Genomic DNA, 18,714 nt, shown 5'->3' on the forward strand with positions numbered 1-18,714 from the left:
GTCCAGGGACAATTAAATATTCTATTGTAAAAACTCCCCTTTAAATTAATATTACAAATCAACCATGTCGGGAATCGAACCCGAGACCTCTTGCATGGTAGGCAAACGCCCTGACCATTGCACCTCGAGGCCGACTGATCATCTACCATAGTAATAAATAATTTAAGAAATAATTCATTCATGAAAAATGAGCGGCTTGTAAATGGTTACCGCACAACCCCCCCAGCCAGCTATTCTGTGGGTTGCTGTGGATTGAAACAGAATATAGTTTACACTTCTGAGAGTGTCAATATCCAGAATGTGTCTAAAAGCGCAGAACAGATGGCAGTGTATGTTTATAATGTTTAATAAGTAGATACATGTACATAACATTACTTAATTCTGTATTATTATCATACCTTTATGTAACTATTTTTGTGTCCTAAAATGAGTTTGTTGCAGCTCTTGGAAGTACGTAAAAAATAAACTAAATGATTTCACAATAATAAAAAAAAATATTCACAGTTGAAAAAAAACTTTTCGAACATAAATTAATCAATATATTTGATTGTGTTTGCTGCTTTTGAATATGAGAGTCATTTACTAAAGTTGAGAACCGCGAGACGGAACGGAACGAACATCGTTATTGAGAATTTGAAATGACAACCAATACGAGTATACACAGAAGGTCCAACATTACTTCTTTAAACTTCAAATTGTTAACACGCAAGAAATAAACACACAACCGTAACGACGCGACGGTAATATAATAATTTCTTCAATTTCCGGAGATAATTTGTTTGTTTTTTCAACAAAAGTGTTATTTTCCAAGTGAAAAATGGCGTTTATTTTTGTGTTTTTCTCCATGCTCATACTGAAAATTTCTTTTTTGATGTTTTCATACTGGTTTACGAAAAAACACGCTCACGAAAACTGCGCTTCCCCTAAATTGGATCTTCCGAGTATTAAAATAACAAGATTCTAGCAAAATTAAACGTCAGTAATTTTTATAGTTATTTATGGAAAAACTGTAATAAATGCAGAGACTAAAAAGACATTGAAGTTGTGGATTGTGTATCAAAGAATTCTGTAAGTAAAAACACGAATAATATATATCATTTATATTTTTAATACTACTGTATGGCGGAGCGTACCTATGTATGTGGCCATTTGAAGGGTTACGTATACGAATTTTTTTTAAATAATTTTAAGTGTGAATTGTACTGAAAATAATAATAATTTCTGTACTTTAATGTTGTTGGATTTAATAAAATCAAGAAATAAATATCAGTTTTAAAAAATCTTAATTTCTGCACAGCTAAATTGAAATTATTTATTTATGCTTCATTTAGTTAGTTATTTCGTTTTTTTATTTGATTCATACAAATACATACATATTAAAAAAATATAATAAAACGTATCTCAAGCTCTGTGAGGACAAGGGCCCTGTGTTGAGTTGGGATACAACATAATGGAAAGTGGAAGCACGTACATAATTAAATAATAGCATTATTTTTGTTAATATTATTACACGAAGATACATATATTTTAAAGGGCATCTGGACAACATGCTTAATAGTATATAAATCTATGCAATATCTCGCAGCAGTCTGCTGCAATGGTCTCTTCCCTTAGACAAAATTCAGACTATAACGTCTTAAGAATAAACATAAAATCATTTAATAAAATAAATATCATAAACATTTTTTTAAAATTAAAGTTTAAGTGATAATTATTGATGGAAGTTCACTGTAATTTATTTTAGAAATGGAAGACGAGGGATATTTTAATCCACTTTTGGAATTTGAAATATTCAGTGGCCGGTTTCATCTCTTTCGCGATATCTTTGAGACTGGTACATTTATTATGAAATTCAATGTATTTATACAAAACAGAGGTAAGGAGGTGATGTCGCGAAAGCGATGAAACCGGTCACTGGATATTTGAAATTTGTGGGTTAAAGTATCACTCGTCTTTTATTTTCATTATATATATTTTGAAATATAATTTTGAACAATAAAATTTATTGATACATTTATTAGAGATCGACTGAAACAAGATTTTGCAGTCGAAACCGAAATTGAATTTGACTTCTGTTCTAATTTTGGCCAAAACTGTAACCGAAATTTAATAAAATAAGTTAAAAGTCACTTCAAAACGCCCAAAATCAGGCGTTTTAATTGTTGAACCTTACGAGTTTATTAAAATAAGTGTTAAATAAAATACAAAATGAAATTAAACACATTAATTTAATGAGTTAATTTGTTTATTTTAAGCGCATTTTGATTCATTGTTATGTTAAGTTGTACATAAAAAAAATCTTTTATTTAGGAAACATACAGTACAGTTACAAAGTTTGATATTTTACACAATTAGACTTAATTCTAATGGACCAGTGAAGTTTCCATATTATAAAGCAATTATATGTAAGGTTAATTATGAAAGTATAAAAAAGAGAAGGAAAAAGAAAAACTAAATGAAAGTTGTTTAAAAATTAAAATTCAAGTGAAAAAAAGATATTTTAAAGTTTGTAGTTTGTAGTGAGTATTTACAAATGGAAATAATATTTTATACATATACATATAACGAATATTTAATAATTCTTCAATGTACGCTATTTGAACTTATATTTGTAAACTTTAAAGTTCCCTTATGAGAATATGTAAGATCTTAGAACTCACAAGAACTAAGTCACAAGCCATAAGATGCATCCGAGTACAGCCAAACGTAATCAGAAACCACGGCCGAAACTCGTTTTATCGGCTGAAACTGAAGCCGAAATTTCGGTCGGTTTATAACATTTCTATTAATTAAGATATTAAAAAAAAGTTTAATCATAAGTCAATTAAAATTAAACGTTAAGTGTAGTATAATCTAGACATGTCTCATCGAAAATTGCGAAAATTCATTTGATAAAGAAACTATAGTCCTTAAAATGTAACTTGACTAGAATAATGTCAAAGGAGTTATTTATATTGACACACGAAAAATCATTTGTATCTGGCGTGTTAATTATTTTTTTTATACAATGCTTGAAACATAAATCAACATTAATATATAAAATCAGCGTTAAAACTAAAAGAAAACTAAAACAAACCTAATTATTAACGACGTTCTTACAATGGACTAATTCATCAATGTAAATTGATTGAATAAAAAAATGATTCATTTGATGTTCACGAAAAAAGTAGAAAAGTCTCATTTTTTGTTGAATAATAGTGTTGAACATACTACAACAGGCTTGTTTTTTCGTTTTTTATTTTAATTTTCGGAAACAGAGTTTCATGATTGCATGAAATAACTGATAAAATCGATTTGATCAGTGACCAGTAATTTCCCATCACTAATGAAATTAGTTTGACAGCTGTCATTCTAATCAAGCTATATTTTAAGGACTATAGATTAACAGGAATAAAAAAATTAGAAATAGCGCAGTTAAAAAAATAACCGGATTAATGTGTGCCAGACGTCATCCGGATATGCAGAAATCCGGATAATTGGACAAACGATTAAATTAAGGCAATTGAGAAAGAAGCTTCAGATCTTCCGAAAAATGAGACTGAAAATACAACAACAACAATAACAAACCATCACGCCGTTTCCTCGTAAGGGTAGGCAGAGAAGATAGTACGCCACATTACTCTATCTTTGCACACAGATCTCTCTTCCTCTACATTCATACATTCATCCTATCATGCACGCGCGCCGATTATTCCGACTTTTGACATGTCCTTTTTTTAAGTAATTGTTGGATTTAGTCATGCCATGTCTTTCTCGGTCTTTCTCTATTTCTGCGTCCATCAACATTTGCACTGTAAATATTCTTAGTCGTTCTTTCGCTGTCCATTCACTCTACATGTCCAAACCAGCGCTGAGCTCCTTTCTTGATTTTGTCGACGATGCTTATCTCAGCCTTGCATAATTTACGGATCTCAACATTTGTGCATTTATCGCCTGAGAGATTGCATTTCGACAGCATTGGGCCTACTTTCATCCCTGTTTTTCCAAAAGTTCATACTTGCTCTCATACATCAGGGTCGGGAATACCCCCAATAAAATAGGGTTTATTTAACAAAACGGTTTTATGAACTCTGCTCTATTATTTGAGAACCCGCTATCCTGACTAGTTCTCTGTTACAGGTAGCAGTAAAATTTATTTATGTGAACAATTCAAAAATTAAAACTTATTGCAACACAGAGGAAAAACATTTTTGAGAACGGAATATGGAAGTCTAGCCATATACAGTGCATTGGCTGGTTTAAGTGGCCAATTTACACACTGTGTAACATTCACCATTCTGCCCATGTTTGAACATCCACATTTCCTCAACTCTTCCATCTGTTGACTTTTGTGAAGTAAAGGAGCTGAAACCTTTATTTTGCGGGTGAGATTCATCCAACAAGATTCAGCAATAAGTTTAAATACGAATAACTAGCTAGGGAGGAAATCCAGCCAGTCTTCAAGCATTTGGACATCCTCGAACATTGTTGAATTAACTACCTGGTAAAAGAAGAAGTATAAAAATTGGAAAATTGTTTTCAGGCTTTGCCTAGTAGGTGATTTGGTTCAGCCGAATGAATCTCACCCGCATAATAAAGGTTTCAGCTCCTTTACTTCACAAAAGTCATCAGATGGAAGAGTTGAGGAAATGTGGTTGTTCAAACATGGGTAGAATGGTGAATGTCACACAGTGTGTAAAGTGCCCACTTAAACCAGCCAATCAAAGGTCATGTAAATGCCTATACTTCCATATTTTCTTCTCAAAAATGTTTTTCCTCTGTGTCGCAATAAGTTTAAATATGAATAACTTCCTAGGGAGGAAATCTAGCCAGTCTGCAAGCATTTGGACCCACTCAAACATTGTTGAATTTAAAAATTGCCTAGTCTGTTCTTAATTGTTATTTTAGAAACCGTCTCACGATACAGTTTTATTAATTAACGGTAATTGTTATTGCTTTTTAATAACTAAAACGCGGGTCTCATAAAATAATGTATAAAATACAATCAGTAACAACAGTCATTATTTAAATTCATAAATAATAAAATCGAAGTTCACCTTGGATTATTTTTTGTAATTTGTAATGCATCAATCAAACCTAGTCTCTTATGCACAACTGGGTGTGGAAAAACAAACAATGATTATTTTTTTCTTATTTGAATGAATCTACCGTAAAGAACTAGCCAAACAATGTTTTTCTGCGCGAAGTTTTGATGTTTTGAAAATGACATTTCAATTTGGTCACAATGCTTCCCCAACCGATAAATAATTTGTACTCAAAAAACGTAGAGTTTTGCCTTGAAATTGATTCTTATAAGGTCATTACAGTAAGCGGTTTATTCTAAACGCGACATTGTGACTCTGGCGAGCTAAATTTTGGGACAATTAAACTAAATGGGTCTCTTCACGTAACGATTTGTTATTCTAACAATTCTTGACGTCCGCGTCCGTCCGTGATGATTTTAAATGATTTCATAATGCTTTTTTTTCGGTCAAAACGGTCATTATCATGATTAAAAAATGTAATAAAGTTTTAATGTATATATTACTTATAATTTTTCGTAAAGGAATGACCCGCTAAGCCTCTATTTTGCGGCCTATCAGCAGGTGGGATAGAGGGAATATGAAAGGAGGTAGTGAAAAATACACCACAGTACCCAGACCATATGAGAAAATAATAATTTCTTCGATTTTTTTCTTGCAGCTGGCGTGAATAGATTCCGGAACGCCAGTTTCACAGTAGACCGTCTAACCAACTGCGCCACGGCGCCTGTCAAAGTGATTCGGTTTATGGTATTTTTTGACAATTGAGGAAGTTTATTTTTCATGATTTTTATTTGTTAAAAGACCAAACTAAGCATTTTGTGAATACCATAGTTTTCTTTAAAAAAATATAATAATAATAATAATAATAACAGAGATAAAAACTTTGTTTTTAAATACCTATTCTTCACTTTTCTACAGACCGGTATCAAAGCTATACAAGATTCTTTATAAAGGTTTCCTTAACTAATGAATTCTACCCTATTTTATATTATCAATGTTTACTAAATATTACATTTAGAGCTACATTTAGAGCTAATAAAGCAAATAAAGTATTTTCGTCCTGTAAAGAGGAGAAGTGTAACGTGAGATAGATACGATCTTTAAAAATACACACGAGTGGATTGAAAGAAGTCCATATGTAATATTTAGTAAGCCTTGAAAAAATAATATTGGATTGAATTCATTAGTTAAGTATACTTTCATAAAGAAGCTTAAATAGCCTTAAAACCGGTCGGTAGAAAAAACGAAAAAATGGTATTTAAAAACAAGTTGATTTTATCAAACAATGTTTTTAGTATGTCCAAATATTTGTAGACATGCTGGATTTCCTCCTTCGGGAGTTATTTAGATTTAATTTTTTGCAACATAGAAGGAAAACATTTTTGCTAAGGTATTATGGAAGTCTAGACATTTACAGAGCTTATGACCTGTCATTGGCTGGTTTAAGTGGCCATTTTACACCCTGTGTAACATTAACCATTCGGTTTATGTTTAAACAATCACATTTCCCTAGCTCTTCCATCTGAAACCATTATTATGTGAGTGAGATTCATCCGTCTGAACCATTAACCTGCTGCGCAAAGCTTGAAAAGATTTAAGGAAGACATTAAAGATTTTAAGGAAGTTAAAACATAGGCAGAATAGTGAATGTTAGGACTAATGACAGGTCATAAGCCTGTAAATGCCTAGACTTCCATATTACTTTTTCATAAATGTTTTCCCACTCTGTTGCAAAAATTTGAATGTTTTTATTTATTTTATTTTGATGAATAATTACAAAGTTAGTGCTTAAAATATAAAATTTAAAGAATAATCTCTTAATTTTATGCGACAAATTACTGACAAATTAATTGCACGTGATTTTTCTCCGATTATTTCACCTAGGCACCTGTTCAAATCTTATTTTGTATCACGTAATAACGGATGTTATTTGATAAGAAATTATATAAAATACCTGCCAACAGCATCCGGTTAGCAGCGAGGTATTTTACATAACAGCTTGCTAAAACCTCTTGAGATCGTTATTTGCAGCGGATAAGATTCTATTGGACAAACGCAGACGGATAAAATAATATTTGGATAGAGATGAATGGAATCCCCTTCTTTATTCACATTTAAATCCCAATTGAAATGTCACACATCGCCATAATTATTTAGATTTTTTTAATAACAAAGTATGCTTGAATCGAACAGCTTGCCCACCACATAGCGCACATCGCTTCAAATTAATATAGAGAGAGGTCGCCCAGCAGGGGCGAATCGTTCAAATAAGCGATCATGCACAGCTTACCATTGTATTAGACTTTCGATAATAATGTATTATAGTAACCATGTTTAAGGGAAAATAAAAAAAATAATTGTTATCCATTATAAATCACGACCACCGTTAAAATCTTTTTATAAAAAAAATCTATGAAGTGTGTGCAGGGCCCAGCCAGTTCTTAGTGAACGATGAAACTAGCCGATTATTTCAGCTTATTCCTCCATTCAAAAAAGGACACCATATTTTACATCTTTAACCCAGTCAGGTTTTTTAATACTGAAACAAGCTTGCAGATTACATATATTATTTGAAGATTCTCTATTTGGAAACAAGCATTTCGAACAATAATTCTGAAGGACTATTTTTCTTTAATAGGATACCGTTGACGGGCGTTGACATATTATGCTTCACATAGGACATGTGGCGTTTTGGAGTGGCCGGTTTCGGCATTATTCATTTTAAAAGCAATCGGCTCCATGTGGTGTTTTATTTTCGTTGCTAGTGGGCCAGATGGTGTGATTGTTATAAAAAGCAAATATTTAATCTTAAAAAGTATTCCTTGATCAAAAGGGAAAAAAAAAATTAAAAGGAAAACATTATACGATCGAACAATGTATTTATATTAATTATTTTTTGTTTCAGAAAATGGAGCCAGAGACAAGGATTGCCAAACGAAGATTTTTTATTTTTTATATTAAATAATAATTCCAAAGTTTTATTTATAATGTAGATGTAAGATTATTTTATGATCGAAGTTATTTATTGTTAACATGTTTTGCATTAAAAAATAAAATAATACTTAAAATGATGCCTTCGTTTTTTTTTTTAATGCATTTTTTCCTTAAAAACGTAATTTACAGATACATGCACACAAACATTAATAAACTATAAACAAAGCCAATGACAGGTCATAAGCCCTGCAGATGCCTAGACTTTCATATTCCCTTCTCAAAAACAGTTCATGACTAGTCATACGCTCTATAAATGCGTAGACTCCCGTATTACTTTCTCAAAAATGTTTTCCCTCTCCGTTACAACTAACTTCAATTTAAATAAAGGTTGAGTTTTTCTACTAACATTTCTTTGTGGAACTGCATTTTAATTATATTTATTAATGATTAATTATATTATTCCACTTTTATTTATAAATTTTTACCAGTGACCGGGTTTCGTCGTGACTGACTCTGGTAGTATAATGGACTCTTGGGCCAAAGGTCCAAGGTTCAAATCCCAATTTACTACAACTCGATTAGTTATTTACGAATTTTAGGAAATTGTCCAAAATTTTTAATATTTGAGTAAATAATAAGAACACGAGTATTTCTCTTAAAAAAAAAATAATAACAAATAAAATATAACAATGAAAATAAATTAGTTCTAATTTAAACAATCTAAGTATAAAGTATTTTATTTATTTGACACTTTATATACATATACAATATATATACATATACGGGCGGGCATATTGCCTTAAGACAATTTCTTCCTACCTACCCAAACCGTTCAGTTTGAGAAAATTATAAATACATGTAGATTTGTAAAGTAATAACAATTGTATGGATTTAAGTTTTGTTTGTATATAAATAATTAAAACCGGTGAAACTTTCATAGTTTTATAATGTTTTCTAATGAAAATGTATTTGAATTACATGTATTTAAATTTTATTAAAACTATAAAAGGGGCCGCTGGTTGGTAGTTCCATCGATAGCTATGTCCCTGGGCCTGGGGGTTATTAAGTTATTCTCTGAAAGCAAAAAATCCCGGCAGTTAATTTTTATCGAGTAGTTTCATTGTTTGTTTTTTAATGGTTACAATAATGGGGAATGAACGTGTGTTACTTTATAGTTTAATATTATTTTATCGGGGCAATTCTTTAAGCGGTTTATTTCTAAAATTTCAAGTTCATCTGATTTTTGACATTTGTTGCATGTGTAAAGGAATTGCAAACTTAATTGAGTCAAATCATGTTTTTGATGAAAATACAAATTCAAGGTAAAAAATTAGATAAACTTGGAATTTTAGAGTCTTTAATACTTTATATTAAAATTATTTTAATTTAAACTCTTTTTTTTTTCATAATTATATAAAATCATAATTTACAACTCCTGTTGCTCTTGTATATAACATAAAAATTTGTTTAGTCTCCTACCAGTCTGACGATGTCGGTCACGGCAAAACCCGGTCACTGGTAATTTAAAAAAAATAAAAGTGGAATACTTAAATCAATAAAAGTTTTATGATGTTGACGTTGAATTTTCGGAAGCGTATAATGCATTTTTTATAGATATCATCAGCCTGTTTGCCTACCATTCAAGTGGTCTCGGCTCAATTCCCGACATGGTTGACATAAAATATTTATTCAAAAATACGATTTTACCCTAGAATATTTCATAGTCTACGGACAGGCACCAGAGGAATATGATCATCTTAGCTTTATGTAACAAAAATAATGAAGACACGTTTTGGTTGGTGTAGAAATGCAGTGCCCCATCCATCAGTGCAGAAAAGGAATGATGATGATAAAAAAAATATTGGTTGATTCGTAATTTTTTGGGTCAGAGACCCTCACCTCACTTCCAACCTTACTGAACATGTATGATACTACTGTAGGTAGTATCATACATGATAAATATAGCGCAGGAAATTGGTAAAATAAACCAAAGTAGGGAACAAAATGCCGAACACTCTTCTAGTGGAACGGAAGGCCTGTTGACTGCTGCCAACAGGCCGGCTTCTCCTGAAGAGTTTTAAGTGGTTTCCTTTCCACGTGAGCAAATGCTGAGAAGTTCCTGATTAGCCCACATTAATATATCCCTCCTGATCCCAATGGTTTAGATAAATTTTAAGATATTTAATTGCAGAAAAATCCACTTTTTGAAATATAAACCTTGTTTATTATAAACAAGGTAAATAATAAAGCAACTCCCATATAAAAAATTAAAAAAAAACCTTACTGAACTTAATCTAACCTAATTTTAGTACGAACTTGATATTTATTACCCGATGTACGCTAAGAATTTCACGTAGTACTAATTTAATACCAATCACCCGAGGTAAAGTGAGCATCTCGCTTTAATACAAACAACTCGAGGTAAAACTACAACCTCTTTTTAGTAGTAATTTAATTATTATTACCGTCTTCCTCTTTGTTCAATTTGTTCAGGGAGCACATAGTGAAAAAAGCACTAGAAGGCTAGAAAGGAGGACCTAAAATTGGTGGTTGCCTAATCAACAACCTCAGATTTGCAGATGATACCCGACTCCATGCTGAAAACGAGCAGGAAATGGCAAATGTATTGTCTCTGGTATGAGGAAAAAGTCGCACATTTGGGCTGGAAATAAATCGAAACTCAAGATCGTTGACAGAGTTAAATATCCTACAACCAGCTAATAGACTCCAAGACCCCGAAAAATTGCAAGACTTTATTTATTTAGGTTTATTATTTCTTGCGGGTGGTGCTTACATTACAGAAATTGAAAGACGCATCCTATTTGAAAATAAAAGCCATAACTCTGACCAAAATTTAGCAAGATCGGGGCATCTCTAAGGAAACTTAAATATGGGTAGTGCGTATGCTTGTCTTTGCAATATTCTTATGTGGCGCAGATACGAGGACAGTTAAAGCACGCGAGCAGGAGATAATAAATGCCTTCGAGATGTAGTGTTGGCGTCAAATGCCGAGAATCCCATGGACAGACAGAAGAGCAAACGTCTTCATACTGGAGAAGCTTAACGTGAACATTTACCATTCTGCTCATATTTGAACATCTATATTCCTGCAATTCTTTCATCTGTTTATGTTTTTGAGCGCTGAAACCTTTATTTATGCGGGTGAGATTCATCTTTAACTTCAAAAACATCAACAAATGAAAGAATTGCAGGAATATAGATGTGCAAATATGGACATAATGGTGAATGTTACACAGTGTGTAAAGTAGCCTCTTTAAGCCATCCAATGACAGGTCATAAGCCCTGTAGATGCCTAAAATTATGTATTACCTTCTCTTAAATTTTATTCATCTCTGTTGTAATATGTTAATGTTAACAGCTTCCTAGGGAGTTGAATCCAGTCCTTGCCTATGAAAATTTGGACAAACTAAAATATTGTTGTCTATAAAGCATGCTGTATAAAAAATTAAATATTTCAGACCGACACACTTTAAATTTTCTTTAAAATATACACATTTTCGTACAGAATATTTGATTTTACTTTATAAACAATTGAAGCTAATTCTGTTACTTCCTATTATAATCGGGGCTCTAGACTGACATCTACTTTGTTCTTTAGTACTACTACTACTACTACTGTACTTTAGTACATAAATGTAAAGTACGTAACAAAAATCCGCAATTGGAGTACCAATGCAGTGCCCTATGCATCATCGGGTACGGGTAAGGGTATGATGGTGATGATATTATTAAGATAATAAAGCTTTGTCAATACAAGTATGAAAATGTTTTGGAATTCGTACCAGCCTTGTCTTGTTTAGCAGTAGGTACCGACGTAAACCAAGTTTAACATCTGAATCAATGTTTTTCAACAAATTCTTTTAAAATGAATGAATCATTTTTACAACGTATGTAAATGTTTGTGGAATGAAATGGGAAATCAGTTATTAATAATCAAGCTTGGGAAATATTTCATATTTCTTACTTGAACTTTCCTCATTTCCTCTCCTTTCTTCCCTTTCACAATTTTTGAATTTTCATTTAATTTAAGGACAACAACAGCTTTTCAGAAAAAAATATATATTGGATAGCCACTATATCACAATTCGTAGTTTTCTACTTACAGACAAAAACATTCACAAACTTTGAATGATAAAAATTAGGAATTTAACAGAAAAAAAGACAATTTAAATAAAAGGTATGGTTTGCATATTTTAGGTACATATAACATATAGATATAAACAACCTTGGCCATACATACTAGGCAAAAAGACAAGTTAGATTTTTTTATATTGGGATTGAAAAAAAAGTAACAATTGTTTATAAATACTGATTTATTTACTACTACTACTACCATCACGCCATTTCCCCGTAGGGGTAGGCAGAGAGAATGAACCGCCACACACGTCTATCCTGGCATACACTCCTAGCCTCTTCCACATTCATACATCTTGTCATACATGCCCTTCGGTTCTGTCTGATTTTGACATGACCAGACTTAAGATTTTGGTTTATCTGATCATGCCACGTCTTCCTTGGTCGTCCTCGTCTGATGTGCAGAATTTCTTTGCTTGTATAACAAGCATCCGAAGTAAATGACACTCACAGCTCAAGAGATTTCGCTGCGGTACCAGTCATGACGTAAGAGAGGGCGGAACCACATGGAATGATGCGATCGGCAGGAGGCCGAAAGAAACCACTCGAATAGCCACCATTTCTTTATTTGGGTGTATTCTTCAAATACGTATTCTTTATTTCGGTTTTGATGTTGTATTTTTAAGGCCATTGTTTTTTTTTTAAATATTGACTGTAAATGATTAATTGGATCTAAACCAGGTGACTGGGCAGGCCAATTAATAAGGTTGGTTTTATAATTTTAAACCGACCAATACCTTTTTAGAGAAAAAAACAGGCAAAATATATTAAAAATTATTTTCATATAAATTATTTTTCTCCAATATATTTACTTCGACATTCGTTTCACCCGGCCAAAGAGTTTTCGCTAAGTCATCTGGTGTCCAGTTTTGGTGCTCTCGTGGCTAGTTTAGCCGTTTTTTCCTGTTGACCTCAGGGAGCCAAGGATTTTTTATTGCTTTGTAAACCCATAACCAAGATTTTTAAAAATGCCTCCTCATTGTGCGAGCTAAAATTTTTGCACTACGTTCAATTTGAATCTCTGCAAATATATTCGAAGACGTGCTTTGACAGTTTTTTAGTGAAATGTTTATCTTTGTCTTGTCGACAAGTAGTAATTATTATTCTGCCAGGTTTTGGCCAGTTTTCATAAAAATTTGATTTTATGAATCATTTAAGTATAATTTAGACCGCATATCTGGGCATTTTTTTTATTGATATTTAAAAAAGGCAGTTTATTACACATTATTTGAGATATAAGTCCCAACTCCATGAGACTAAAAGTCATATGTTAAGTTAAGACGAGCAATAAGTTAACACATCACAAATATTTTATAGGATCAGAAACATAACAAAAATAATAATAATATGAAAACAAATATATGGAACATCAATCTGGTAAAAAGTAAATTCACATTCGAAAAATCATCAGGGAGTTTCCCACTCAAATCCCTCCCACTAAGGAAAATCCAGTCCTTAAATCCTTTCTTGAAAATAGTTTTTGTTCTTGAGAGCTTAATGCGCTCTTCCAAAATATTGAATACTCTCGGTGCGATAAATGAGAGATGTCTCTGTCTGACATAAATCGTGCTCTGGGAAAACCTTGTACGAACATTTTGCTGAGATCTCTCCTTCTTGTTCGACCAGAAGTGTGTTAGTGCTTCTTTTAGGTACAGTTGTCTCATATCCAGCACCTTCATGTATTGGAACAACTGTTCTGATGAGTATGATGGAGGGCACTGAAATATTATTCTCCATTGTATTTGCAGTAAAATTATGAGAGATTTTAAGATGGATGCCTCTACACCATATACTTCATAATGTATTCTAAATTTAGTTTATCCCCACGCACGGGCCATGCCTATGTGGGATTTTTTAATTTGTATAAATAAAGTGATATATTATGTTATAAAAATGTAACAAATATAAACAGAAAATTGTAAATTAATTAATCTCAAGATACTGTGTATTTGCTTAAAAAACATAAAAACTTAACAAAAACATAATATCGTTTTTCGAACTAAAATATTTCTGTACTGCTTTTGGCTTTATATCAAAGCTTTGAAATTATTCGTAGAACATTATCTTATATTTAACTCATTGTGTGATTTTTATCGAAACGCTGTCTTTTTGCCGAAGGCAGCATCTCCAATGTCAAGAAATTATTAAGTATAACAAAGATTGACAAAATGTTAAACAAAATTATTATGGAGTTTTGAAAAAAAAAAAATTAACTCGTGAAAAACTTGTAAAAATTTACTTTGTGGTTATTGAATATAATAAAAGAAATAAAACAACTTTGTTTTTAACGAAAAATATTTTTTTTTTCTGCTGACCGGTTTCAAAGCAAACAAGCTTCTTCGTCAAGGTTTACGTAGCTAATGAATTCTTTCCTATTTTATTTTTATCATGTTCACTAAATACTACACGTGGAGCCTCGAGTCTTTTTTTTTCCTAAAAAGGTGGTAATTTGATATGATTATTTTCGAAACTAGACAGGAGTGGACTAATATAAATATTGTTTATAAGGTTATTAATTATTTTTTTCTTATTATGATAACTCTTTTTTCATTTCTAAGATTTCTAAGTTGTCTAATTTTAATATTTTATTTTCAACATGAAGTCCTTTTAATCCAGTGTCTTTATTGAAGTTATGATTATTTTCTATCAGATGGTTTGTGAATTCAATAAAATTGTCATTATTTAAGTCCGCAAGTGCTTTTTTTACGCTAATATAAAAGTTTCTTTAAGTTTTTCCAGTGTAGATTGCATTACAATTTTATTGGTATATTCCAGATTAATTATATTTATGGACTTTGTCTTGATAATTTTTCAAATTACCACCCTTTTAAGAAAAGAAAAGACTCGATTTATTGGCTCCACGTGTAGTATTTAGTAAACATGATAAAAATAAAATAGGAAAAAATAAATTTGTTCCCTTGAAGAAAAAGCTTGATTGCTTCGAAACCGGTCAGAGGAAAAAAAAATGTGGTTAAAAACAAAGTTGATTTAATTACAATATTTGAGTTTGTCCAAATGTTCATAGACAAAAGACTGGATTTCACCCCCTCGGGGGTCATTCTTCACAACAATAAAGGTTTCAGCTCTTTGACTTCACTAAAATCAACAGATGGAAGAATTGAAGAAATATGGATGTTCAAACATAGGCAAAATGGTGTATGTTACTCAGTGTGTAAAGTGGCCACTTAAACCAGCCAATGACAGGTCATAAGCCCTGTAAATGCCTTGAATTCCATATTCCCTTATTTAAGGTATTCTCCATCCCTGTTGTAATTTGTTGATTTAATTATTTTATTAAAATTATTATGAATCAGGTTACTGTCCCATGACTAGTGTTTTGGACTCACGGATCAGGAATCTGATGTTCGAACTCCACTCTATTTTAAATTGATTCCCATTTTCTCATATTGAGTTATTTACACCTCGTTTAAGACCCTAGAATTGAAACATTTGGGTAAATCATAAGAAAATATTTATTAAAAAAAATGATTCGGTCGGAGTTCTAATGCAGTTCCCTATGCATCATCGGGTGGTATGAAAATGGTGTTATTTTTGTAATAACTTAAATTGAATAATATTGTTTACTGTTAAAGGTCATTGATCTGTTAACTAAAACAACATAGAGTGAATCGACGTTGTGGTTAGCAATCTAAAAAGGAATCTTGAAATTGCCTTATATAGATATTTGATTCACTTATGAGTGGTAAATAACAATACTATGGTAAATAACAATAATTATCAATGTTTAACGGTATATGCAGTCAATCCAAATGAAACATTTAATAATCATCATCATTTCCTTTCCGCACCTAATGGTGCATCGAGATACACTGCATTGGTACACCAATGGCAGTGTATATTGATCATTTTTGTTACATGAAGGTAATATGATCAGTTGATCAGTCTTACGCTTTAAGTACCAGTCCAGGGACTTTGCAATATTCTAGTGTAAATCCATACTAATTTCTTGACAATTGATATGAGAATAAAATAAAAGAGACATTGGTTTTTGACTGACAATGGCATATTATAATACTTATTGTGAATATATTAATGTGACAATTTTACAAATATGTATTTTGATGTCACGAAAAAAAGTATGAATGTCCCGTTTTCCGCACCCCAAAACTGAAAGTATCAAAATGAAATTTCCTGTGTTAGTAAGGGAAACGTGTCTAAAATGATGCCTCTAAGGGAGAATTGATATTTAATAGACAAAAAATTTCAATTTTTCAATAATTTGACTAGTTTTGAAAAGTGTAATTATTTTTCTATCTACCACAATTTAACAAATTATGTAACTATTCAACAATTTATTTATATACCGGTTTTAGCAAAACCCAACCAAAGGATCATTTTGCCCTACCGCTTGTACAAAATGATCCCTTGAGGATCATTTCATAGGATCATTCAGGAGTTATGGTTACTAAAAAAACAACTGCATGGCATAAGATGTTAACGACCTTATCTCCCTTAGTAGATTAATGACTTTTTTTAAATTCTTCTCAGCGTTTTTTTTAAATATATTTATTCTGCTTGTGCAAAAAAAGGTTTTAAACGAATATATTGTTGTGCTATATGCTTGTGTATATATTGTTGGGTTATAAAGGTGCTAAACTTGCTTTGTTTCTTTGTTGTTCTCAATATGTGTTATTTTCTAAATGTAAATCTTATTTTTGTCCCGAATTGAGTTGTTGTAACTCCTGAAAATGTCATTCAACGTATTAAACTTGTAAAATACTTTATGTTATATGATTTATAAATAAAAAAAGCTAAAATATAAATAAACTGATATATGAATAATGAAGGAGATAGGTATTTTTTTGTAATATTGTATGTGCAGTATAAATAATGTCCTGTATTAAAACTTTATATGATGTTTTAAAATGACTTTCTTTAGATCAGACAGGTGAAAATTATGTTCGCGTCTCTCCGCCTTTATTGTCAAATGTTTAAAACGTTGTTATGCAAATGTTTAGAGAATTAAACAATATGTAGCATTAGAATCTTCGCTAAAACCCAAAGGGATTGTTTTACTTCAAAGGATCATTTTGTACACGTTTCCTTACATTATACGTTTTCCAAAATTATTTTTTATATTTTTTAATTGCACGTCCGAAGACGGCAGATAAAACTTGGTGCTTTTATGGGTTTTAAGGTGGTGACGAAAAATCAGCGAGCGTTTCATAAAAATTTCATTTTTAAACTAAACTTTTTTAAGGGGGTATTTGCTAATATCTAAATTAAAACTTCAAAAACTAAACTATGGTTGCATCGTCTGCTTATACTGTGATAATAACGACCATATCTCCTTTATTTCTATATCTACCACTTCCTCTATTCTTGAGAGCGTTTCATATATTTATTTTGTTTGTGTAAAAAAAGATTTTCGGCTCATATATCATCATCAATCTATGTCCACTCCCTAGTTGGAACATATAAATGATGTACACAATAGATGTACATAAATTAATTATAAACATAAACATTTGGTAAATTATCTCTGTTTATTAAGTTAGTCTTCTTTGTTTATTCTCAAATGTAAAAATATTTTGAAAAAAGTACATGGTCAAGTGTCCTCGACGGGTAACCCCAGTGAGGTCACATTATTATTATTATGAATTATAGTTTACAATGAAAAAAATATGAATAAATTAGTAAAAAAAATATACGGTGTCCACGAAGATTCTCCAGGCATCCCTGTCGGCTGCCAACTCCTGTGCATCCTAAGTCAGATTCGCATCCCGTAGTTCTGACATGAACTACCGACGAACAGTCAGCAGTGGACGTCCAGGACGTCGAGAACTTGGTGCCTTGTTAAGTAGGCAAGCGTGGTTAAGGCTCTCAGGAGGCATCCGCAGTACATGGCCAAGCCAACCATATCGTCTCCGATTGGTGACAGTTGTCACCGGAGTTTGCTGCGTCCCTTTTTTTATTACTTCATTCCTGAAAAAGTCAAACCACCGCTTCATATATCGTTGTGTTATAATTATAATAATAATTATTAAAATTATTTTAGTTTTGAAGGTTAAAAGTGTTGTAAGACGTGACTTATTTCTTTGTAGTTTTTAATACATGATTTAAATTTTTCTGAAATATATATTTGTCTAAGCTCTGAATTGAGTTGTAGTAACTCTTGGGAATGTAATTTTTATGTTTTATACTTTGTGAAATACATCTTTTGTATTAAATGCCAACGGTTTTTATCTGGAACCACTAAAGACAAATACTGATTTTATTTAATAACATTGTATATTAAAAAAACAATCTAATCATTTTAAATGCACATTAATCATTAAAATACTTTTATATAAGATAAGAAATATGAATATAAATTGAAATATTATGTTCAAAGATTATCGTTGATAAGAACAAATAATATTAAACGAAGCTGATAATAAAATATTTAATCATTTTAATATTTGATAAGCGATAGAATGGTTGTAGATTATTCTATTTAAAATAAAATATTGTCAATAGTTTGAGAATAAATGAATAAAAAAATAAAGTACTATAAAAGACAAAGCGATCCAAATGTTTAAACTAGATAACAACATTTACATTTATTTCAACAGAGAGGGAATGTAAATATGAATAACTC

At 31.4% G+C, this 18,714-nt stretch overlaps 1 long non-coding RNA gene across 1 annotated transcript; it reads left to right on the forward strand.

Moving 5' to 3' along the window:
• The first annotated feature begins 419 nt into the window (after positions 1-419).
• Positions 420-8,095, forward strand: LOC148277620 (uncharacterized). Its single transcript, XR_015823406.1, has 2 exons — positions 420-1,068; positions 7,930-8,095. It is a non-coding gene; the product is annotated as an uncharacterized LOC148277620 (long non-coding RNA).
• The last annotated feature ends 10,619 nt before the right edge of the window (positions 8,096-18,714 follow it).

This window comes from Micrasema longulum, unplaced genomic scaffold, assembly GCF_059751315.1.
Source record: "Micrasema longulum isolate JH-2025_06_02 unplaced genomic scaffold, ASM5975131v1 h1tg001003l, whole genome shotgun sequence".
NCBI lineage: Eukaryota > Metazoa > Arthropoda > Insecta > Trichoptera > Brachycentridae > Micrasema > Micrasema longulum.